The sequence below is a fragment of the Perna viridis genome, chromosome 13, assembly GCF_037379345.1.
Source record: "Perna viridis isolate PV_CMFRI_1.1 ecotype Kerala chromosome 13, ASM3737934v1, whole genome shotgun sequence".
NCBI lineage: Eukaryota > Metazoa > Mollusca > Bivalvia > Mytilida > Mytilidae > Perna > Perna viridis.
The window spans coordinates 33,478,084-33,505,941 of record NC_142457.1 but is presented as its reverse complement, the minus strand read 5'-3'; the positions used below and the strand labels follow the sequence as shown (position 1 = coordinate 33,505,941).

Sequence of the window (27,858 nt, the reverse complement as noted above, 5' to 3'; positions counted from 1 at the left end):
AAATATTTTCCCACCTTATATAATAATAAAAATAAAATCCTCAATATACCCTCTTGAAACATTGAATCGATACTTCAAAAAAGCAGAGTCACTGAGGGCTTGCATCTTTTGAGTTTGTTATATAGGTTGAACCCTTTTTTGGAGTTATTTCCCTTTAACATCAGTATCACTTTAAAGCTTGCATATAAGGAGTCATTCAAACGTTCTAGTGACTAATATCCTTTCAATTTGGATTACCTCCCTAACCCTAGGTCCACATGCTGGTAATCTGATTCCCTGGTCAATATCATAAGTGACCCTAGGATTGCTAAAATATAGACTCAGGTCACCAGTGACAGATATGCACAATATATGAGTAAATTGCTGCTTATGAAATAAAGTAAAAAATTAAGATGAAATTATCTAAATTAACTAATTTATTGTGCATTTGTACTGAAAGGTAATCTAAGTAATTTGATAGATAAAATAACGTCATATCTACTCAGTCAACCAAAAGACAGAAGACGTCACTGGTGACCAGGGGTTATACATGTATTTGAGATAAACTTGTGGAATGAAAATATTACCTGGGCTGCCAGGTTATACATGCTGGGATTGTTTGTTTGAACCCACAATACCAGCATTTGTTTAAATTGCATGATTAAAGAGTTCAAGTATTTTTGTACTTTGATTATTTCCTTGATGCAGCTGTTATTTTGATATTTTTTGCTTTTATCAATTTATATATTTTTATTAATTCTATTTTCTTTTCTTTTTTCTTTTGTCGTTATTTGTTAATATTATCATTTTTCATTGTTTTTCTATTGTGCGTTTAAATGCACAGTAAGCATTTGTTTATCCTCGTGTGTTAATGCACAACAGAAGCGTTCGTTTATCGTGTGTTTGGCGTTTAGCGTGTATTTAAGTATTGCATGTGCAGGAAACCTAAACATCTTAAGGAGTGTACCTGTAAAGAGTAACATTCCACGTATCCATCTGCACCATGAAAACTGACTTGTTCAATGTGTCATTGTTATCCTTTCCTCTTTCGCCCAACCTCGACTTCTTATGAGCAGCTCAACAGGTGTTGAAATCCTGAATATTTCATAGGCTCCTATATAAAATGAACCATTGGCCCATCTTGTGGGTCCATAATAATCTAAAGCCAGGAAAACCCCTGACATATGCTTGTTGTCCTAGTTTAAAAAGGAGGCATCAAGGCTGAATTATTGTTGCATCATCCTTTGATTTGACTTTAATCAGCCAACATCAAAATCTATAATCATAACAGAAGACATTTTATTATTTTTTTGAATAATTTTAGTCAATGCATGTGACTATACACAACTGAGGTTGATAAGTAGCCATGGACGAAGTTACAAAAAGACATATGGATGGCTGCTACATGAAATACTGCGATCATAAGCCATAAATATATTTTCATTCATTCAAAAAAAGAAAAAAAAAAAAAACTTCATAATATATCTAATGATGACCTCAGGGAAATTATCTTTGAAGTGTGCATCTTACTATATTCGCTAGGTGTGAACTGTGAGGGGTTCCTGGTGTAAAAAAACACAATTTCAAAATGTAATCAACTCCATTTCATCTAGGAAATCTAAAGGCCATCAGCATAATATAAGACCATATACAAGGTAATATCTTAAAATGTCAACAGCTAGAAATTACTATTTCGGTATTAACACAGGTCGTTCTTTTGTAGCTTTAACGGTAAATTTATTCAATGCAGTTCATCGTGATCTTTATTTTTAATACATGAAATGACTTCGATTGGTCAGTTATTAACCAATGAAAAACATCACATCTTATTCAAATATTTTATATTCAATGTTCATAAGAAAGCTGTAACTTTATCTTAATCATAATCTTTGTAAATGTACGTGTTTGGCTGTGTCCCAGGTGCTACATTGTATTTACACTCTATATGAGAAACAGAAGAACAAGTAGAGGAAGAAATTGCAGTGTAGACTTTCCAAGTGAGGTTTTGTTATGAGTAGGAACTTTTCATATATAAACCAAGTGAAAATTCATATACTACATACATATGTGAAAAGTACGCAGAAGATTACACCTAGAATATGAAAAAAAGTAGAAGCCATTCACTCTGCTATGAACATGAATAAGAGTAGCACATCCTTACATACATATATGTACATATACATAGATACGCTAATCTTGGTTAATCCTTTTGGAATATTTATTGCCGTATACATCTAGATTTATTTCAAGTACATATATGTGTATATGGTTACAATTCACATTATATTTTTTTCCTCCGTTTCGTTTCGAATTTTACAGTTTCGTTTCGCAATTTGTAGATTTCGTTCCGTTTGGCATTTTATAGGTACCTTGTCATTACATATAAATAAAATTACCCTCAAAACGTCGTATCCCGCCGTCCCTCCACAGAGTATTCATGGTCTAGGGTATTCAGTGCTGAACGCTGCCCCATTGCCTCTTATATACAAATTCGTGGAAGAAGTCAGCTGACGCAGGGGAGTTCATGGTTGACGTAACATCGACATGTCAAGCTTTATAACTTCCGGTAGTGCAACTAGTCCCTTTTAATTTTCGGTACTTTAGATGCTTTAGATACTTTCTAAATTATTGTATGTTTATTGTTCTGCTCACATGCGGACGTCTTAAATTGAAAAATACATACATGTATATTCGTATTCATAATAAATTTTTGAGAAGGGGTGTATACTCATTTTCGTCAAATGTTTTTTTATATGTCATATGTGAATTTATCAACGTACAAACCATTTTATCTGCATAATACATGTAAATAAAAAAGCTAGAATACATGTAGTTGAGGACTGAGGAGAGGAGTAACTATATAGTTATATGAGTAATCAAGGGAACCAATATTCGAGCAGAAATCAAAAGAATACAATCCAAGGACAGAGATCAGATACAGAAAACAGACAAACACAACAAAGAACATAAAATAACCAAAGTAACACGTACAAAGAAACAAAAGCAAACAAGCAACTGGCGGACTCCACCAAAAACTGAGAGCAAGGAGCAGGTGCACCGGTTGGGTAAGCATTCTAAAAATAGACTTAAATTTGGTTGAAGAATACGAAAGAATACAACCCAAGATTTACATAGGCACCTACAGTGGCGGATCCAGAGTGGTTCTTGTGATTGAAACCACTAATTTTGTTGGAAAATTTGGCCTGTTAGTTTTGTGGTGGAGGGTGATCTAAATAAAGCAAATGATACATGCGCGTAGCTGAGGCCAAATTGAAGTGTAGGCAAAATTACGGCAGGGGGTTCGCGGAGATAGTGTTTTAGAGCACCATTTATGCCTCTCCTGGATGTATTTTATCTAAAAAAAAAATCGGCAAAATTAAGTGCAGGCAAAAGCTTTTTTGCCTAACGGCAACTACGCGCCTGTGATACTTGGAATTCCCGCTATACATTTCTGGATCAGAATTCTCTCAAATCCTGACTCCACCCTGCATTGTTATTTCATCTCGGAAAAGATAAATCAGAAACACAGATTACTTTTTTGACTCAATTGTCGAGGTCTGGTGTGTGTTATACAATCAGCACACTATGTATAAAAACAAAAAGGTATGACATTCTTCAACTTGGGGACTTATCACTTTTTACATGGAAGGGAGGGGGGGCTGGTCAAAATGCAGGGGGATATTTTTTTTTTCTGTATGTGAAAAAGGGGGGGTTCAGATTTTTTTTATAAATACAAAGAGGGGGATAATTTTTTTTGCACATGAATTTTAAGGTGGGGCCCGGGGTCAACATTTTTAGTTAAGCAGAGAATTACACCAGTCAAATCATAACATATTTTACCACCATTAAATATTTTATTTCATTGTCACATACATGTACAGAAACGTATATATGTATTTTATATGTCACTTGTAAAAGTTCATTCATCAACATAACCATCAGGACCTAAAACCTCAATTAAATCAAATGAGTCCGACTCCTGACGATTCAATTTCCTTCCAAAGTATGAAGTTTTGGAATTGAAGACTTGATTTTTTTATTGTAAGAATTCTTTAACATTTCAACTGCTTCTGCTTAAAAAAATCAGAAGCAGATAGTTTTTTAATGGCAGCCAATTCCTGTCTGGGCCGAATTGAATCTAGACAATTTGTTAATAATTCTTCAACCTGGAGTCTATATTCAGAATTGAAAGAAAAAATCTGAGGTCAACACTTGATATATGTTTCAAGTGACACTAATCTTTTTAACAATTTCTCACAAGCTTTTCTCCTTCTATTTCTTAACCTTTCTCTTGTTTTCCGTTTTCCTTCTGTTTATACGTATGTAAGGAATGTTAAAATCTTAGCATGTTTAATAGACGCGATCACATTTTTTTAAATTTTTTTTTTTTTTTTGTTTTTTTTTGGGGGGGGGTAAAAAACTAGTGAAATATCGGGGGGATCGATTAAAATTTTATATGTTTGATTTCAAAATTACCAGTCTCCCCCCCTCCCCCAAGTAAATGATGATAAGTCCCTTATTCGCAGAAGAATTTCGTCAACATTTAAATTTAATATACATGTAATTCAAACAAAAGAAACTTAATATTACGTTTTTTTATACGCGAGGCAAACACAGCATATACACACTGATTAAAACAATGGACTGAACAAAAATAAACACGAATAGCAGAGGTAATTCTGTACGAGTTACATAGTTCGTTGAAATAGCAGAGGTAATTCTGTACTACATAGTTCGTTGAAATAGTTTGTCTACCTATATAGTTTTCAGGAAAAGAGTGTGGATAAAAACGCCACTGTATTCGTTTAATATATTGCGGAAATATAAGGCAAGATTTCGGTGATTTAAGATTCCATTTAATTTCACAAAATTCAAATAAATAAATAAATAACAAAGAGAAGTCGAACGTTATTATATTGACCATTTATAAATCAAGCATGATTCAATGCGAACAAATATTTGAACAATTTTAAGAAACAGTTATATGTACCACCAGGTTAAACCCGTTGCTTCCAAAACGGTGCTTATCGCAAATACGGTTGACAAACAGTTGACCATAGATCTAAGGGAAGTTAACAATACTGTTATTTTCGATTAAATAGAAAAATATGAATTATTGGGCTGCATCATCTCTCAGTTTGATCATGCACAACCTTTATATGTCACTTTAAACGGGTTCGACTGTACCATATAGGTATACATGAACATGTGTACATGTTCAACTGTATTCAAGTTACTAGCATGTACCACTGTACTCAAGGTACATGTACAACTGTACTCAAGGTACAAGTACACTTAGTAGTTGGTGCATGTATGTACAAGTAATTTAAACATGTTAAAAGAACAATTGAACATGACAGAACGATATTCTACAGGTCATTACCTTGTTGTTGTTGTTATTGTTGTGTATGTATGTGTGTGTGTGTGTGTGTGTGTGTGTGTTAGGTTTGTACTAGAAGAAATGTGTTGAATTGTGAAATTGAATAAAATAAACACAAATGTACTAGACTGACACACAAAATGCTTCCACTGAAAGGACTGGTATTTAATGGTTGCTTCACAAAAGGTGCTAGTTTTGTATATTTCTATGCGACAAATTGGTAAAATAAGGTATTTTATTCGTGCTTTTACAGAAATTCATGAATTGATATAGTTGGCATTTTGATAAGACTGTTTTTCCCAATGAAAGTTTCCAAGCTGTCCTAAATTTATCCCCATCAACAATGAATAAGTTAAACTATTGTATACACGTACATATACATTTATTTAAATTTTGACAGTTGCTAATTTTCGCGAGTTCTGTCACGTGAACATATTCACGTGTATCAAATTTTCGAACCCCGTGCAGGTCCGGGTGTTAAAAGAATAGGCCTGCAACAGCGCTAAGCTTGTCGTATAAGGCGACTAAATGGTGCTCAGAAACCTAGCCGGGGGCTAGGTGCTCTGCCCACAGAGCAACTGGGATGTGTGCCCCAGGTGGTGGAATGGGGTACCCCTGGCGTGTTACATGCTGGGGTTGTCAGGCTATAATACGGAAAAGCTGACTGCAAACCATAGTGGTGCACCGTGTTTGGAAAGATGCCACGTTCCTCGCACGTTAAAGAACCCTGCTGTGGTATTCGATAGGAGTAGGAAGCTTTGCACTCCGCCACAGGAGGCTAAATTGCCCGACCTTACCCATCCCCCCTTTTTCCAGTGGCAATCAAAATTTGTCGACCCTATCATCCTTGTGACCCATCCTTTCTTTTTTTCATTTCATGTTCATTTTATCATCCATTTCATGTTCATCGTCTGAATATAGCTGAAATATTGCTGCTGGGACGTTAAACCCCAACAAACAATAAACAAAAACAAATTTTCGAGTTTTTAAAGGATGATTAGTGTTATATAGAATTAAAAGTCGATTTTGCGCGTACAATTTTGTTTTGTTTTGTTTTTTTTTATATTTGCTGTGAAAATTAATACTGTTTTACACTAGTGTGAAAGAACTTTAATTCGTAGATACAAATTTTCGTGAATTAGGGAAGAAACACAAATTTGTGGATTCTTGAATTCGTGGTCTTGTGGTTTTCAGTATACACTTCAACGGAAACTTTCTTTTCTTTGGAACCAAATTTCATGGTTTGGCCTACCCACGAAAAACCACGAAAATTGGTACCCCACGAACAGTAGTACTCTCATAGTATTTCATAACTGGTAGTTGTAGGATATGGTGTGTCTTTTCTTTCTAATTTATTGTTTACACCATCAAAGTTAATATAGTTTTACACTATTACATAACTGGTAGTTGAAGGATATGGTGTGTCTTTTCTCTCTGATTTATTGATGCATGTATTGTGTGTCTTTTCTCTCTGGTTTATTGATACATGTATTGTGTGTCTTTTCTCTCTGGTTTATTGATATATGTATGGTGTGTCTTTTCTCTCTGGTTTATTGATACATGTATGGTATGTCTTTTCTCTCTGATTTATTGTTTATGTCTTACCTTTTACTTTACACCCACATCAATCATTTTAACTGCAAATTCAAGATTTTGTACAGTTATTCCATATTTCCATTTAAAAAAAAAAAAATTATAAAAACTTTATGTAATTTGAAATGGGTATTTGGGAGAAATTCACAATCCATCTAAAGTGTAATTTGCTGTCAAATTTCTTTGAAACTACGGGAAAAAGTATCAAAAGGAATTCCCCATTCCTTGGTAGGTTTCTATTATGTGAAAAATTGACTAAAACTCGACGGCCACCCACATTTTCTAGAACTGTAAAAAATGGGCGATGAACTGTTTAGTATTATATTTGAAGAGGGGTCCCCCATAGGACTTTTTTTTGGTCACTTTGAAATTTTGTTACATTGACATTAAACACATTTTCAGACATTTTTTTCCATAGAATTAGTCGCTGATGAATGGCACGTGAAGGGGACATCTAGTCACGTGATTTAATCAACCTGACATGATTCTGAGAGATGTCGACATGTGGGATCAAAAGGATTTTCCCACTTCTCACACATCTTTTACACGAATGAAGGAGTTTCTTGTTACCATATCTTCCGAAATGATCGCTTTGATAGGTACACGATTCCGCTTGAAGTGCTCCACAAATTGGATAACGGCTATCTTTTTTTTTCGATGCATGCCCCACGGTGGTCCCTAGAGTACGATATTTTTCATCTGAAAAGAAATTGCTCCAAGTTTTCAGGCCCTTTCAGATGGCGCCTGGGTCTTCTGAATGAAAGGCTTTGATTTCCCCGATAGGAATTTCGCCTAAATATAGCAAATTTAATAGATGTATTTGTCTTTCTTTGACGAATTTCTCCTCGACATTATGTTAAATGTAAATTTAACCCACCACCCAAATCAATTGTACACCAAACTGTATGTCATTGAAACTTACAGATTTATGTTTTGCAAATTTATGTGGCCATGACCTATCATACTTTTGCAAATCTGGCCTATCCTGAAAAAGTTTTTTTTTTAGTTTTTTTCATATGTTTTATAAAATGTCATTCCTTGATCTCGGTCTCTTCTGGTCCTATGACTCGGAGTGATCACAATCGTTGTTGCTTTCGGAGGTTTTAACCAGGATTGCCTTCTCTAATTTTCACGCTAGTCAATTTAGTTAAAAATTTTACCAGCACGTAACGGAGGAATGTCATCATTTTAAAAGTGTTTATCCCTAGATATTTTCGAGTTTTCCGTAGCAAGCTCATCATAAATCATTTTGAGTAAAGGGTTTCGTTTTCGGCAGACCTGACTTTAAAACATGCAGGCCTCCCTCTTGACGAGTTTCTTATGCGTCAAAGTTTGATCTGCGGATTTTTCACTACTGAAAGAGATTTTGTAGTTAAGGATAAAGATTCAAAATGTTTGGGAACCCGTCTTCGCCGTTTTCGTCAATAATCACCTCTGAATCTGACATTTAGTAAGAAAAAAAATGACGACATACTGGTGCAAATCGAAAACAATAGTAAATCTACCCCAAGTAACGGGGTGTTTGATGGAGTAACGCTTCTTGAGGAACATTTAGATATTCACGTCACCTGTACCGAGCGTTTACACTAAAACTTAATGTTTCTCATTTCCAAATTTTCCAATAGGTTCTTTCAAGGATCTTCATTCACTCTATCATTTCACTGTCCCGACGTAAAAAGAGTAAAACCCATTGATATCAAACACAATGATATATTCTATATATTGGAAATAATTTTGACTAAATCAAAATCAACTCAATAGGTTTTATCTAAACTTCTTCCTAGTATCTAAATCCGTAACTTCTCACTAGTATCTAAACCCGTAACTTCTCACTAGTATTAACCGTTATTAGAAACTTCTCACTGAGTATTAACCCTTAACAGAAACTTCTCACTGAGTATTAACCCTTAATAGAAACTTCTCACTGAGTATAAACCCTTAATAGAAACTTCTCACTGAGTATTAACCCTTAACAGAAACTTCTCACTGAGTATTAACCCTTAATAGAAACTTCTCACTGAGTATTAACCCTTAACAGAAACTTCTCACTGAGTATTAACCCTTAATAGAAACTTCTCACTGAGTATAAACCCTTAATAGAAACTTCTCACTGAGTATTAACCCTTAACAGAAACTTCTCACTGAGTATAAACCCTTAATAGAAACTTCTCACTGAGTATAAACCCTTAATGGAAACTTCTCACTGAGTATAAACCCTTAATAGAAACTTCTCACTGAGTATAAACCCTTAATAGAAACTTCTCACTGAGTATTAACCCCTAACAGAAACTTCTTACTGAGTATTAACCCTTAACAGAAACTTCTCACTGAGTATTAACACTTAATAAAAACTTCTCACTAGTATAAACCCTTAATAGAAACTTTTCACTGAGTATTAACCCCTAACAGAAACTTCTCACTGAGTATTAACCCTTAACAAAAACTTCTCACTGAGTATAAACCCTTAATAGAAACTTCTCACTGAGTATTAACCCTTAACAGAAACTTCTCCCTGAGTATAAACCATTAATAGAAACTTCTCACTGAGTATAAACCCTTAATAGAAACTTCTCACTGAGTATAAACCCTTAACAGAAACTTCTCACTGAGTATTAACCCTTAATAGAAACTTCTCACTGAGTATAAACCCTTAATAGAAACTTCTCACTGAGTATTAACCCCTAACAGAAACTTCTCACTGAGTATTAACCCTTAACAGAAACTTCTCACTGAGTATTAACACTTAATAAAAACTTCTCACTAGTATAAACCCTTAATAGAAACTTCTCACTGAGTATAAACCCTTAATAGAAACTTCTCACTGAGTATAAACCCTTAATAGAAACTTCTCACTGAGTATTAAACCTTAATAGAAACTTCTCACTGAGTATAAACCCTTAATAGAAACTTCTCACTGAGTATTAACCCTCAATAGAAACTTCTCACTGAGTATAAACCCTTAATAGAAATTCTCACTAGTATTAACCCTTAACAGAAACTTCTCACTGAGTATTAACCCTTAATAGAAACTTCTCACTGAGTATAAACCCTTAATAGAAACTTCTCACTAGTGTTAACCCTTAATAGAAACTTCTCACTGAGTATTAACCCTTAACAGAGACTTCTCACTGAGTATCAACCCTTAATAGAAACTTCTCACTAGTATTAACCCTTAATAGAAACTTCTCACTGAGTATTAACCCTTAATAGAAACTTCTCACTGAGTATAAACCCTTAATAGAAACTTCTCACTAGTATTAACCCTTAATAGAAACTTCTCACTGAGTATAAACCCGTAATAGAAACTTCTCACTAGTATTAACTCTTAATAGAAACTTCTCACTGAGTATTAACCCTTAATAGAAACTTCTCACTAGTATTAACCCTTAATAGAAACTTCTCACTGAGTATTAACCCTTAATAGAAACTTCTCACAGAGTATAAACCCGTAATAGAAACTTCTCACTAGTATTAGCCCTTAACAGAAACTTCTCACTGAGTATTAACCCTTAATAGAAACTTCTCACTGAGTATTAACCCTTAATAGAACTTTCTCACTAGTATTAACCCTTAATAAAAACTTCTCACTAGTATAAACCTCAACAGAAACTTCTCACTGAGTATTAACCCTTATTAGAAACTTACCACTGAGTATTTAACCCTTAACAGAAACTTCTCACTGAGTATTAACCCTTAACAGAAACTTCTCACTGAGTATTAACCCTTAATAGAAACTCCTCACTGAGTATTAACCCTTAACAGAAACTTCTCACTGAGTATTAACCCTTAATAGAAACTCCTCACTGAGTATATACTCTTCATAGAAACTCCTCTCTGAATATAAACCCTTAATAGAAACTCCCCACTGAATATAAACCCTTAATAGAAACTTCTCACCGAGTATTTAAACCCTTAATAGAAACTTCCCACTGAATAGAAACCCTTAAAAAAACTTCTCACTGAGTATAAACCCTTAATAGAAACTTCTCACTGAGAATAAACCCTTCATAGAAACTTATCACTGAGTATAAACCCTTTATAGAATATTCTCACTGAGTATAAACCCTTAATAGAATATTCTCACTGAATATAAACCCTTAATAGAAAGTTCTCACTGAGTATAAACCCTTGATATAAACTTTTCACTGAGTATAAACCCTTTGTAGAAACTTTTCACTGAGTATAAACCCTTAATAAAATATTCTCACTGAGTATAACCCTTAATAGAAACTTCTCATTGAGTATTAACCCTTAATAGAAACTTCCCACTGAGTATAAACCCGTAATAGAAACTTCTCACTGAGTATTAACCCTTAATAGAAATTTCCCACTGAGTATAAACCCTTAATAGAAACTTCTCACCGAGTATTTAAACCCTTAATAGAAACTTTCCACTGAGTATAAACCCTTAATAGAAACTCCCCACTGAGTATAAACCCTTAAAAAAAGGTCTCACTGAGTATTAACCCTTAATAGAAATTTCCCACTGAGTATAAACCCTTAATAGAAACTTCCCACTGAGTATGCTCAATGAGTTATTCAACAGAACATTTATTGAAACAAAAGTATCATATGCAACTCTTTTTTAACTTAACCCTTATAAGATACAATTAACTTGATGGTACTTAGACGATGAATAGAGGCTACTTGACGAGCGAACGGAAGTACCGATAGGGATCGTCTGTTTTGTTATGTGGAATGACTACAATTACAGTATAAATAATGCAGGTTTCCGAACGAAAGTACCGATAGGGATCGTCTGTTTTGTTATGTAGAATGACTACAATGACAGTATAAATAATGCACAAACTAAGGTTTAACTCATTTATATTTATGATTAAAATAAATGGATGCCTTTACATACGGGGCCTTTTATTTATGACACAATTAACATTAATGATTTCATACGTACCTTTTCGTTCGGTTATGAAGAAACACGTATCGCTGGTATTATGACAAGGTGGGAGGGGGGTAACTTTTAAAATGTGATTTTTTTTTTCTAAAAGCTTCACATCATTTAAACATAATAAGACACATTAAAAAGTACTGAATAATATTTTGCTATAGAATTGAATATTGAATATTGAATTTAAGATATAGACTTCGTTGCCGTGACTTGTCTCAAGCATATTGCGCAAGCATATTTAAGTCATTCTCGCTCAGGATGTAATGCGCATTTTAAACGTTAATAACTGATGGTTTTGACAGGGGTATGTCGTAAAATTTTGTCTTAGTATGGTGATCAAGTGCATGTATACCACCCTCCACTGCAATCAATATGTGTTATGTTATACTGAATACTGAATATCATTAAGTTCGTCATCAGATAAATTAGGAAACGGTCAATGATTTCCATTCATAAATATCTAATAGTTACTGGAATCTTGAGAAAGATACAGAAAGGACAATCTTCAGCAGTGATGAGCGTGAATTCATTGACCAACAACGAACAATTTAACATAACGAAGTACTCCTACTTCGCTTAATAATTTTGTTTGTATGTACCTTCCCCGAGGCTCGAGGGATGTGGAATTCGTGAAAAATTAAGATTTTATGCAAATAAAATTATTCTTTCCAATTTTGGGGAAATGGGGTGTTCGCCCGGCATGCCCCTCCTTTGATCCGCGCCTGAATGCAATACCTCACACGTGGTGTTTTTAGACTCAATAATCTGCATGGATATGTATATTCAGATACATGACTTTTGTATGATAATCATAACTTTATTATACACTAAGGTACTAGTATTGAAAATATGATTAGCGTGCTAAAATTACGTGCATTTTTGATTTAGTTACATGTATGCAGACACTTTGCATTCAGAAAGATCGAGGTTTTAAAACAGGAATTTTGAATTATTTTAGGACAACATGTAAATTGTACATGCAGGCAGATAAGAATTTAGACTAATAAACATGTAAATGTGGTACTTGTAGGAAAGTAGCAACTGTAAATGAAACTTGTATATAAAGAAAAAAATTAAGTGAAAAAGCGTTGTGAAATCAAATGACATAACATAAAATAGTTTTTTTGCTTTTGAAAACGTCATTGGACATTCATTTTATTTTAGGAAGATCTAGCTAGTTGCGCATTTATTAGTCGTTCTTTAAATTATAATTTGTGTTGTTTGAACATACAGGAACAATATCAGTACCATAGTTCAGTTCCAATCTTATTGTTGAAATATATACATTAGGCACACATTAATTTAAATACAATATTCCAAGTCTCGAGATATGATGTGGAGCGATTGACTTGTTATTAAACGTTTAAAAAGTGACACAAGTTAGTTGACTTTTAGTGCATTGTTTTTCTGCACAGTCATTAAAAGGGATGATATATCCCGTGCTTCATAAAATTGTGCTTTCTTCCAAATTTTAACATAACCAATTAACTACAATTTTTTTCTTCAAAATATGACACTTACTAATATCCTTAACATTAAAGTTTTAAAAATTATATCGCAGTTGTGGAACCTGAAGGGGGTTTGGGTTTGGACCCCCCTTTTTCTTGAAAAATGCTAATTTCATGCAAAATTACGACAAAAACGAGTTATTAATATATGCTTGTAATTTGTATCCTACTTTTTATCCGATCCGCCCTCCTTTTGTTATCTTTGGACCCGCCTTTGCTGTCGCATTTATCTACTTATAGGAAGTACTTCACAGAGATGGAGATTCAAAATATTGTGTTGATATATCGTTGATCACCAAAAAAGATATGAACTTTGAAATAAATATGAATTGTTCCACGATTTTCATCTGTACTAATTATAAATAATTTCTCCTGTCCTTCACGGTCTGTCGCCTTAGATAATATTAGGGTGAGTTTCGTTAAGTTACATTCGTTCACGGCGAGTTCCGTCAAATTATTGGAAAGCTTTAACGCATGACTCTCGCCAAAAGATCATTACTAAATACTATTTTTCTTTAGAAGTATCACTCAATATAACGTAATACATTTTATATGACAATTTAGACAATGTCGATCGCTTTGCGAGACTTTCGTCTAAGCTCCGTGACCGCAGGATCGAAAAGAGAACGAATTAATGATGATTGAGTTTTTTTACGGTCTTGACTATGCTTATGGATCTCCACGACCGCCCCTTCTGGGGAGTCTGTTGGTAGATATATGTTAATAGTTGGCGGTAGAGGGACCCTGCTTTCAGAATACCTGACCAAAGAACTCTGTCACAGTATGTCCTACTAGCGGGTAGGCTTCTGTGTTGGCATTCTGGCCTACTCCAAGACCCCACGTGGGTCCGAGAGCATTCCACCACGTGAACGTGTAGAGTGTGCAGAACGAATTGAGCGAGTAAGGATTTTTGTTAACGTTCTTGACTACCCTATCAGGTCTTGCAACTTGCGGAATTGAAACGGCTTTAATATGTCCAAATCACATGACTTAACCATATGAGATCAGTTAATTAACGTCAAAGGGTTGTTTACAGTTTATCGACTATACCAATGTATTGAAAATAGTGGGTTTACCCCCCTGCCAAATAACCTAGTCCAAATTATCGTGTGCAAACAATACAATACTAAATATATACCAACTGAAATACAAATGCACATACTTGAACAGTGGCATCGAATCAACCATGTACATCATAATGTTTCCTGTATTTACCTTAAAATCGTAAATTATTCTTTTCAATGACAGCATAAAGATTGAAATGTATATAAATCTCTCGTGATGATCAATTTAAGTGTTTACTTAACAGATTAAAGGCATTCAACTGATGTATTTTGCTGATAAAAGCGTCATATAATTTGTCTAAATTTGATCGGTATTATTGAATGTCACTGGGTATTTGGTCTATATAGTTATCTTATGTGTTGTGTGTCTGGTTTGTGGAGTCATGTTCATAGAGTTTGTTTAATTATTTCATTCATGCATATTATTCATATAATCATTCATGGTCATAAATCATATATATCTGGACAAGACTATAATACTAGAGACCTTTTCATTCATATACAGATATACGGAACGGACTATACTATACTATATATGACAGTTATTTACTACGTTTACGCTTCGCGCGTTTAACCTGTTGCATTATGTACTATTTAAAGAAATATTACTACTAAATTATGTTTGGTCCAGATTCAGTGTCACAAATAAAGACAAATTACTAGCTATGTAGAAATTATTATTCTAATTCATGATATTTTATAGTAATTCGAATACAGTTTTATCAGTAACATTTTGGATAAATTTTCGGATAAATTCACACTAGATAAAGATTTTACATTTTATAATGGAAAGTTTAGTCAAGTACATTTATACTTTTGAATCTAAGTTCCGAATATTTTGAGCATAGATTTCAGGTTTTGTTCCTGGAGAAAATATAGTATTTTATACTTAGATCTATGTGTTATTAATGAATTGTATTTATTTACAATTGATGATTATTGTTTTTCAGAATATAATAAAATATTAAAAGTTGGACGGCTCATTTTCTTATAGCAGTGGCCATATTTTTCTAGATTAGTTCGTGGGGTGAATTTCACTGCGACATTTGGAGGTTCCACCGAGATGGTCCAACGACATACAACGTTTCCTTAAATTTTGCTGTACTTGCAGTATACCAGTTTTATATTCCAGTCGTAACATCGTAAAATGTTCCGGAACGACTAATATGACAACGACGATTTCGCTTCCGTTATAAACAGGATTTGCGAATCTGAGGAGCCAGTAACGGGCTATAGTGGTGTATTACTACGATGTGTCAATGTAATTATGTTCGACTGAGGACGATTACAAATTTGTGACAAAGGTATACAAGAATTTAAATGGTTTTCGTAATGAGCATACCTTATATAACATATATTTTCATTTCGTTCATTTGAAATGTGTGTTTATGTGGAAAAGTAATATTTCCGACAACATATTTATTATCAAAAGTATATTGATATCTGTGAAGGTGTGATAAGTGTTCATTTACAACTGAACCGTTATCGACCAATTATACATATAGGAAAGTGACAACGTTCTGTCTCATTGATACATAAATCAGTTTTATTACATTCATCTTCATTTTTTGCCAATGACAGATAGAGTTATCTCCCATTGACTCATGCATGTGTATTGCACGTTACAACCAGGATGATTTTGGAAAAAGAGAAATTAAAGTAAGATATCTTGAAGATTGATACCTTATCCAAGGGTCAAAATTGTGTTTGAGGCTACACAGGTTACCAGGCAAAATTAGCATTTTTTTTATCCTCATGGATTACATTGACAGGCATACTTGTTGAACTCTTCTCGGGAACGAAATTTGTTGATTACAAAAATTAAATAAAACTAGAAAAATAAATTAAGGAAAGCTCACTTAATGATATCTAGCTCCACTCTATTAAAACCATAAGATCCTTTAGATTGACAGAAAGGAAGTGCACGATGATGTAATAAACAATTTGTAAATTTCCATTTAAATCCATTCAACTCCATTCTACAAATTGGAAAGAATTAAATTCGATATTAAATCTGATACATGTATATTACTCCTTTTAAAGTGTTTTGGCTTAATATTCAGTTATTTATTTAAATTTATTGTCAAATGAACCTAAAATACCAGATATGGTTCAGTTGGGCTAATGATTCAGATTTTTAAAAAAAAATACCAATATTTTAGTCTTCATTTAAGATCACGTTAATGACGTCATAGAATTATCTTACGTGAAAATGCGAGGTAAGAGTGCATGTATAGCCCATGGCGATATACTTCGCGGTCATAAGCGATCTTTTCTCGACCGTCGCCTCATGAGAGGTATGTATGTACGACACATTGACAATATTTAGACTAGCTGTCGTTTAATTTCACAAGAAAACTTTTACTGTTACGAGTTTTTTTTTTTTCAACATATTCGGGTTATTAATTTCTGATGAACTAACACAGGTATTACATATCAATGGGCGAATTACAGAATAATGCATGTATCAGTAGAAAGGTGTGAGAAGATTTATAGAAATTGGATGTCGGTCGTAGAAAGTGGAAAAGCATGGATTTGAAGTCATTCAAATATCCATTCATCAACGATACCCAAGATATGCACAAAAAATATTTTCTTTCTTGGAATTTGTTATAGTTTTAACGCATATATTAGTTCTAGTTGGTTTAATTCTTCGTTTGTAAAAAAAATCAGTAAACTTCATATTTCAGTAAATTTAATCATATCGAGAAATAAGCTTTAAATTCCCTTTAAACATCCTAGCCCCCTTTTCCACTAAAAATGGTACAATGCTTATAGTTAGTTTTAGATATGATATACAGATTCTTTTGCAAGAACACGAAATATATATTGTACAAGCACTTGTTGTACTAAAACCCTATATTGAACGAGCCAATATAGATATTCAGTGCAATTTGAACGATGACAAAATTGTCGAGTTTATCTTATTTTATTACAAAATTATATATTTAGTTCCATGATGTACCTTTTGGAGGTTCGACCAGCCATACAAATTGGTTTAACAGCCTATTCACTGGAAAATATCTGTACTATGTAAGGAACATTGTTGCTAACTGTACTATGTAAGGAACATTGTTGCTAACTGTACTATGTAAGGAACATTGTTGCTATCTGTACTATGTAAGGAACATTGTTGCTAACTTCATTTCTCTGGTTTATCCTTGATTCTTGACTTTTTTACTATTTGATATCTTCATTGTCGATTTATGACTTTTAGTTCGGTAAATTTGTTATTACTTTTATTCAGCTAACTCACAAAAGTCGTAAGTAACTCTTGTTTCTACTTTTCTTCTTTTTTGCTCTCTTTTGTGTTGTCATTTTGTTCGACTGTTCTTTTCTTCAATTGAAATACTTTTCTTCTGTATTTTGTAATGAACACGGAGAAAATTAAGTCTACGAACTATTAAACTAAAACATATAATGACGAGTAACTTTCTGGATAGATTAAGTGTACATTCCATTTATGCAATTCGGCAAAATCTGATGGACAATTTGAAGGGTCATGCGGTCTTCTTTTTTTCAAATGTAAGTGTAATTTAAACCAAGAGAGACTATATCCCCGCATCATTTTCAACATGGAGTGACCCCTGTTTTAACGGGTAAACCTTGTAAACACTGGACTTACAGACTTAAAGATAACGTGCTACTTCATCTTCATTCAACTATTTGTAACAGACTCGGTTAATAAAGATAACCATTCAGGTTCTTGTTTTTATTCAGCATACATATATAACATAGTTCTGAAACAATAAATATGACGAAATTAAATTTAAAGACAATCATTAAGGTGATTCACGTAGTATTCGATTGCTTGATCACAATTACAATGAGTAATCAATCACAATAAGTAATATAATAAAGAACCCAATACACACCACAATAGAATGTTCTTAAGTTCAAAAGGTCACATGTACTTTTAACTTAACAAACAGTTATAAAAAATATGCAAAACTACTTGTAATCTAACATTCACTATAGTTCAATATTTGATTAATGTGTATATATATATATATAATTTTGGTAAAAATGATAAAAGACAAATGAAACATATTCCTTTAAAATAATACAATAATCAATATTGTAGCAATAAAAACAAATGACGTCAGAATTCGAATACACATTCAAGGAAAGTTATCTTGGATATTTCCTGAACAGTTAAAGAAAATACATATACAAATAGCTAGCGATTATCATTTGTGGAATGAGCTATATTATGCTCGAGTGAACCAGACAATCAGTTTAGTTAAAACATCTCAGCATATCTGAAACCAATACACAATAGGTCAATACTTGTTCCCGTGAAATCTGAAACCAATACACAATAGGTCAATACTTGTTCCCGCGAAATCAATAATCAACTATACAAGTATTATAATCAATATCTGTGTCGATTCGACGATATGTTATGATTCACATCGGTTACTCAAGCAAATACACTATGTAAAATGAAATAGATTTATTGTGCAACTACCTTGTGCATTATTTGCACCGCACATATGCACATTTGGTACTTCACAATTACAGAATCAAAAGGATCAGAAAACACCTGAATGTGTTATAAAAACGTAGCGGTAATATGTAAATATGAAATGATCTTACATGTAACACTCATACTCCGCTCTTGTTAACATTCGAGGATCGTGCAAATAGAAATCTGCGTAGAAATAAATAAAATGTCCCTTATTCCGTTAATCATACAATTAGAGTGTTAAAAAATGTGAAAATAACTTACAAGGTCATTATGTCTGTAATGGGTTTTAACTGTTCATCAATTCATGAAAATAAAAACTGGCAAGAATTGTAGAATACAACTTGTATCAATCACATCGACCCCGAGCACCACTCTCAATTTAAAACCAAAAATTGCGCAAAATCATGACGGAATTTCCAATAACCAATCAAAACCAAAGATCAGTAATTACGTGTACTTTTCAAAATAGTCTATTTCAAATAAGGCTTTACTAATGCTTTATTTTATTAATTTACCAAATACAACAATATAAGAATTTTACAATACAAAGTAAATACACATATAACATAATATATGGGTAAAATTCGACACTACTACATATTTGAGGCTGACCTCTTAAAATTTTATAGCTATGTGTCTCTGGTGTACGTCGAGATAGGGGGCATGACCTAACCCAGTGAGAGTATACTCATCTCCGCTCTACTGATACACTGTTATCTGTTCACCTTTAATTCTCGATTTTATAGTAACTGTCCACTTAAAAAAAATTGATTTCATTGATACATGTTTTTGTCTTTGGTGTTAATCATTGATTCGATAAATTGTGTGTTTTTTCATAGGTCCGTCCCTATGAATCCGACCCTGTCAAAGACTGATTTATAAATAGTATCATGATAACTGTACGATTCGGACTGATACTGAGATCAATGATTTATATTTAATTTGTATCACTAAGTACACACTGTCAAAGAAGAAACGTCTTTATAAGGAAACGTTTCCAGACATGTTCAATCATTATAGCAGAATATCTCCGTTGAAAGACAGTAAGCTAGCACAATGTTATGAATCTCAATGTCAAGCTCAGACCAATGAGGAACGTTTTCCAAAATATCATTGATATCGATCGGATAGAATTTGCTCAACAGCAATTTGAAAAAAAGGCTGAAATCGCAATTATTTGTCATGTATTCATGACGTCGCCAAAGTATTTGACGCTGATAACGTCGTTTTGTTGAGGCTTTGTGGCAACGTCAGCAACGTTCAAAATTTGAAATTGGCACCAAAAGGGTTAAATTCTATTCATTTGTGATATATATTTTAGGATATGTAGACACGTTTTGAGGTTGACATAGATTTAGTTTATTGTATTGTACTTATGATGTTAAGCTAAAGACACGGCATAATCATTATATAATTATGAAAGGATTATTTAGGTTCGTTTCGACAAGGTAAGTCAGTTGTTACTATTGGTTTTAACGCCATTTCTCGCACATGCCCCTTAGGATGAATTTATAAATTTTATAGTTTTGATCGCGAGGATTACCGAGCTATTCAAACTATAAAATTTATTTCCCGAGAGTGAGAAATTTTATAATCAACAAGCTTTGAGTGAAGATTATGCTTCTCTAATGCCCTAAAAACGTCAAAAATACCCAAAAATGAAATGTGCGCGAAACGTTATGATTCCGATTGGTAGAAGACATGCTGACGTCACACAAACGCAAACATTCCAACCAAAAGAAACCAGACGATTTCAAAGGTTTTTTCACTTCAAATCTTCCCGTGTCCCTTCATTATTTTTATTTAAGGTAAGAAAACACCAAAATTATCTCATTTAACTGAAATATAACTACAATGGCAATCGATTTCTAAGCCAGTCGATCCCTGAGAACAAAAAAGTCAATAGTGACGAGAACACCGGTCAAGCGGTATGAAAAATGAAGCAAAATTAGAGAATGATGCTTTTTGTTGCCATAAGTATACAGAACCAAGTCGATAAGATAACCATAAACGCTCCCTTCGGGAGCTTGTTAGAATAATCGAGGTTAGGTAAAATACCCTGTTCGAGGTAATGGACAAAACAGTCATGTGATCTAGTAATATGAACAGGCCATATAAAAGCAAGTGATTAGCATTGACATTTTTCATTCCTACGTAGATGTACTTACAAGACAGTTTGAGTGGGGAAACGCTCCTAAGCCCGTGTGGGGTCTGGGAGTAGGCCTGAGCGTCTACACAGCAGTCCAGCCGCTAGTAGGACATACTCTGACAGAGTTCTTCGGTCTGATATCCAGAAGGCTGGGCTCCGGTCGCCACCAACACTAGTTGGTTCCCCTAACCCACTAACATAAACCTTGAGAGACCTGTATTTGGTATTCAAGGTCGTTAAAACGCCCGTCATCATTTACAATTGTCACTTTCGCTTAGACCGTCGAACGGTAAATTCGTACTTGCTTAAACTATTGAAAGCATAAAATCGTAGATTTAAAAAAGTTTACATTAGATTGGGCTTTATGAACTGCTGCATGGTTTGCCGAGACCTCAAAACACACTACTGCAGTGCGTGTTGCTGGTCACAACATTCCATGTAGTCGGTGGCAATAGCTAGATTTGCAAAACTGTTACAAAGGTTTTCGGCGACCACATTTCACACTACCGCAGTGTGACTTGCTGGTCATACCATTCCTTGTAATAGTTATTGCTGTTGTGACAAGTCATAGGGTTATGTAATAGGTACAGCGGTTAGCAGCGACCTCTTATCGCACTACAGCAGTGTGACTTGCATGCTGGTCATACAATACCGTATTTCATAATCTAGTTTATTTTGAAATATGTTGTATTTTGGTTGTCACGTTTGTTATTTGGAAAATCATTTAATAATATTGGCTGAACCAGGGGGAAGGCCTCCCTTAGAAAATTGTTATTTTAAAAAATTGTTAAAAATTTTTTCAAGGTACCCTCAGAATGCAGGATTTGAGGTTTAATATTACAAAATTTTCTTGGTGGGGGGGGGGGCATGCCACTAGCAAAATCAGATCACTACGTGAGCCTTTCCGGTATTCTTGTCAAGAAATTTGTTTGTTCTCCCCTTACCTAAAACTCTGGATCCTCCACTGAATAAAATTAACTTCACTGTTCTTAAGAAATGCAGGTATACTGGTACGAACCTAGGGTATATATCGTATGTGTATATATAAGCGACTTCGTGCGATACACGTAACACATTGTTGAAACGGCTGCGAATTACATTTTCATACACATTAAGCATATATTTCATAAAATGTTTGAAAGTTGAAAATGGCAAAATATTAATTCAAGTTATTTAACGTCACCACAAGGATCCTCTAACTGAAGTCTACACTACATGTATTATAAATAAAAGTACTTCCTTCAATAAAAGATGTCTTAATTTTTTTCGGCTGTTGACGTGAACACGTGTGCAACAGTCCTGTCATTTATAGCTATAATGAAATCTATCTAACCCCTAATACTATATAACATGTCTAAACGAAACCCTGAATAATCCAAGATGCATGTCTATACAAAACCCTTAATAATCCAAAACCTACCTTAACAAAACCCTGAGAGATCATCTCAACCGTATCTCAACATATCTAAACCGTGAATAAACCAGAAACTTGTCAATACCACGAATAATTCTAAAACATGTTAAAACCAATCTCGAGTAATCTAAATAGATGTCTAAACTGAACACTGAATATTAAAAAACATGCCTTGACCGAACCCTGAATATTCTAAAACATGCCTTGACCGAACCCTGAATATTCTAAAACATGCTTTGACCAAAACCTGAATAAACCAAACACCTATCTATACTCTATAAACAAACTTGAATAATCTAAAAGCCTATCAACATCATGACACGTATCATCCTAAAAATACATGTATGTCAAAACCAAAACATGCATTATCACAGAACCTGTCTCAACCAATTCCTGGATAATTCAAAACCCTGTCTTAAAAGAGCCCTGATACATTTCAAAAACTTGTCTAAACCAAACTCTGAATAATACCAAAACCTGACTAAACGTTCCTTGAGTATTCCAAGCAATAATATCAATTTAAATGTTGTTTTGGACCTTGAATGATTCAAAACCTGTCTAAACCAAACCCTGAATGATACAAAACGTGTCTAAACCAGGCATTGTAAAGGACACGGACACTTGTCTGAACAGATCAAATTTTAAAGTGGGAAAGGGGTTCAGACAGGTACCTATTAATTTGTTCGTTAATACATTTTTAACAATAAAGCACGAATTTGCACTCACTGTAGTGCTAGTTACGTGTACATGTCTACCCTAGTCATACAGGTAACTGTAGTTACGTGTACATGTCTACCCTAGTCATACAGGTAACTGTAGTTATGTGTACATGTTAACACTAGTCATACAGGTAACTGTAGTTACGTGTACATGTTTACCCTAGTCATACAAGTAAATGTAGTTGATGTAGGACATCAATAAGAAGACGCCATTTTAAATTTCGGACTTTTTATATGAAATCTTGATTTTTTACAAAATCTACTTCTTGAATTATTTTTGCATCAGTTTTTTTTCGGCAATTAATATTATCTACAAATCATCTTAACCTGTAATCCTGCAGAGGTTATGATGTTGAAATTACATTATAAATAAAACGAGAGCAAATGCCCCTTTCAAACAATTTTCAAAGGTTGAAAATCATATATATATATTATACAATTTACATGTATCTCTGTACTCTGCACATGTGTATAGGTCATCATAAAAGATAAAAGATATTTTGGTATTTGTGAACATTCAATTGAATTATAAATATCCGAGTATCATACATCGTCTGGTAATACACATTTGCCAAGTCCAAACAAAACGACTGGCTCCGAAAACAAGATTTAAGCTAGAGAAATCAAGTCCACCTTCACTGAAAACTCAACTGCTAAATATAAATTAACATCTCTGTGTATTTTTTATTGACGGAAACTGACTGACACAGCTCAGTGTATTCTCTATTGACATAAACTGACAGTGACACAACTCTGTGTATTCTCTATTGACAGAAACTGATTCAACTCTGTGTATTCTCTTCTGACAAAAACTGACACCGCTCGGTGATTCTCTATTGACAGAAACTGCATTGAGTTCTGTAACAGTGGCGGATATAGAGAAATAAATCTAAAAAGGGGACCAAGGGGGCATATAATACAAACACTGCATTGAGTTCTCTAACAGTGGCGGATATAGTGAAATAAATCCAAAAGGGGACCAAGGGGGCATATAATACAAACACTACATTGAGTTCTCTAACAGTGGCAGATATAGTGAAATAAATCCAAAAGGGGGACCAATGGTGCATATAATACAAACACTGCATTGAATTCTCTAACAGTGGTGGATATAGAGAAATAAATCAAAAAAGGGGACCAAGGAGGCATGTAATCCTGTCAATTTTTTAAGCGGCTTGGATATGTATGGATTGAGACCCAATTTCTGAAAACATTTCGCTCTAAACCCTCCATACAAGTTTTCAAGAAAAGTTGTCAAATTCACCTGTGAGAAAAAAGAAGAGAAAAAGGAAGAAACCGTGCAACAAAACAAAAGCGAAAATAAAACAAAACAAAAAAGCAAGAGGTCCCCAACACTTCGTCTTCGGGGACTTAAATATTACATAAATTCATCCCACATGTCCTTGGGACCATCAATTTACTTTTATTCACAAAATATTATTAAATCATTTTGGGTCAATATTTGAGTTGCTATGCGTATTCTCAGACAAGTCCTCTGGCTATTTAATGCTGTTAATGCTATGTTCAGTTTTTCGTCTCCCTCCTTCTCGAAAAAACTTGGCATAGTATAATATACAATTACGGCCCTCTTAGAAGGTGAATATCCAAAATTGTCAATCCGATCAAGTTGATTGTTGGGGTTTAACGTCCGAGCAGCAATATTTCAGCTATATTCAGACGAGTCAACCCAAACAAGGGTGATTTCCCAGAGGACTTTAGCCCGAGGGGAATAACCGTAGCGAGGTTTGTGAGGTTAACAATTTTAGATATTCACCGAATTAGAGTGCCTTAATTGTTTCTTTATACCGAACAAACAAAGGACTGACAAAAAAATGCATGGTTTCAAATGTGCAAGGCCATCCTTAAAAAATGGTTTGTTTGCTGTGTAGTGACTGAAAATTTTGAAAGTTATTTTCCTGCTCTTGTATTTTGGGGAGTTATTCACCGGTGTATAATAGGGTTATTTAATGATGGCATGAATTTTTTTGGGGTTATTCAACCTTTCTTCCAATTAAAACAAAAAATATCAAAATTAATCACATGATTATATTTCATCCAAAAGAATTAATCCTTTGTTATGAAAGGTATAATGAACAGCATTAAATAGCAAGTGTCTGAGAATACACATAACAACTCAAATATGGACACAGAACGATTTAATAATATTTTTGTGATAAAAAATCCCGGTTCCAAGGGCCTGTGAGTAATTCCCATATGCTAGGGGGTGTAAGGTAGCGACTGTAGCATGAGAACTCCCTCATATCAAATTTCTTTCATACCATTATAGACTTGTATTCAAGGCCGTAGCTAGGGGGTGCCAGGGGCGGATTCAGGCGGGGGCATGGCGGGCGTGCGGCCCCCCTAAAATTTGCAAAGCATTAGTTGAGAGAGGAAGATTTAGGCGGTTTTAGGTTGAAACTTTAATTTCTCGCTAATTTTACCACAAAAGATATCTACATTACACCCAATCTAGAAAAATATTTCAAAAATTTAACCTAAAAAATTGAATTTGCGCCCCCTTATCCAAAATCCTGGATCTACCCTTGTGTGCAACGGGTGCGATCGCACCGCCCCTTTTGAAAAAAAACCTTGATTACATCTTAGCCTGTAATTAAAGAGAAATCATACCAGACAATCAAGTAAATTGCTTATCAGTGATCAGTTCCCATCCACCATTCAGAAAAGTTGGCTACGGCCATGATATTTAAAAGGTAGCTAGTGAAAAATGATTATCTTTCATCTTTTTCCATTTAACAAAGATTTAACAATGTTGAAAATACCACTGAAAGGTCAACCAGCCGTATTTGCTACCAGGAAGGAAAAAAGATAACAACAGAGCGTTTTCCAAAGAAGTTAATTTGGTACTTATTGGGAATATCACCGGGACAATACTAGACAGAAAAGAGTAAGATCTATTTTCCATTTAGATTCTACTTCACATGGTACTACTTCAGTTCTTTGTACTATCCACTACGATCCATAATCGAATATATTTGATAAATTACTGTTAAAATTGTGTCAAGGTTTTTGTGTTGATTAGTCTTTGACTATCAAACAATTGCTATCGCTTAGAGTTAGATATAATTTTTTTTTTATTTCTTAATGTAACTTGTCTTGTATAACCATTTCCTTATATACCCGTGCAGTCATTACACTGGTTACGATAACGTAACCCTCCATCCATATATACGTTCTCGTGAGGGTAACTATTCCGGCTCATTACTTGCATTATCAGTAATAAGGACTTCGCGGGATATTTTCATAAAAAAAAACAAAAAACAAAAAAAAAAAAACGGCAGCTAGTTAATTTTTAACCCAACATTTACAATTATTTATCTATCTTGTCATCATATAACATGGACTGAATTTTCGAGATAGGTTCAGCCTCGTATTGGATTTTCCAAATATGGTCTTCATTTCCTTATATGGAATATTACGTTAAAATTTAAACATTGTGTACATGTAGTAAATCAAAGAAGGAGATCGCAGTAAAGGAGGTGAAACGGTAATATGAACTGAATATATCACTGACAGGTGAAGAATTTAACAACATATATTATTTTATTTAACAGATATGCTTTGTGTATACATGCATGTGATTGTGAATGGCCTGGATTATTTTGTATGTTCAAAGAGGGGGTAAAGGAAAAGAAGTTAATTAAAAAAAAACTGATAATTCCAGCTATTCCAAATTCATTCTAAGTTTTATTATGTCAGGAACACTTTGTTGTGCTTTGTAGAACAAAATTATTCTGATAGGCAAAATTTCAAATTCAATGAAAAGAGAATGTATCGCAGGGTTCACAAGATGTTATTTTTTAATGGGGCTGCACAGACCTGTAATTTGCTTACCCTGTTAAAAGATTTTGAGCCTCACCCTATAATTTACTTGCCCCACCATAACAAGATCACCATTATATGGGAAGAGTCATAATGAAGCAAACTATAAGACAAGAAAATAAAAATAACATTTATTTGCATTTAAATAAATGAAAAACTTCAATTAAGTATCTCCAAGAGTACTAAGAACATGGACTAATGGTTGATTTGTCCCATTCTAGAATGTCAACCTGTGTTGGTCCCTGTGTTAGGGGCTATTGTGAAACTTTCTTAATGATCAGAATAGTAACAATAAATTAATTGATATCTAGATTCTGTTTCAGCTTGAACAAGATCAGAAGATTTTTGTATCCCCACTGAACCTCTTGATTTCATTAAGAGTTTTGTTACCATGGAATAAAGTGGTCTAAATGAGGTTTGAAACTTCTGCTCTAATTGTTTCGACATACAATTTATGCACAGCTTTTTTAAAACCAACTGTGTGGTATAACAGAACTTCTATCCCCGTTATGTAGTATTTTGCTGTGGAGTATCTGCATCCCTCATCGCTTCTACTAACCAAGCTCTAACCTGTAAAAATGATATTCTATATTGTAGTAAAAGTGTATTATAATATATACATGTAATTAGATATCATTGAAATGGAAACATCTGGGTGCCCACATATGAATTTCTCAGTTAATTAAAAAAATATTTAATTTGACCTTGAGGTGAAGGTTCAAGGTCAAGGGTCACCAAATATGATACACAACACATTGTCTTTGGTTGATCTACCCACATACTAAATATCAAAAGTCTTCATCGAACGATAACAAGATTGACCCTAAGGTCAAAT

At 33.9% G+C, this 27,858-nt stretch overlaps 1 protein-coding gene across 21 annotated transcripts in view; it reads left to right on the top strand.

Moving 5' to 3' along the window:
- LOC148600548 (uncharacterized) overlaps positions 1 to 27,858 on the top strand; it is a 227,300-nt gene that overhangs the window by 176,456 nt on the left and 22,986 nt on the right. For 4 of the 21 annotated variants that reach the window (XR_015917990.1, XR_015917991.1, XR_015917989.1 and 1 more), the window contains exon 2: positions 26,650 to 26,688. The exons of 2 other annotated variants lie outside the window; for them this stretch is intronic. The gene's annotated coding sequence lies outside the window, so the exon portion shown is untranslated. Of the gene's footprint in view, positions 1 to 25,944; positions 26,718 to 27,858 lie in introns of those variants that run through there. 15 more of the 21 variants (XM_088558589.1, XM_088558581.1, XM_088558585.1 and 12 more) reach the window with 10 other exon arrangements.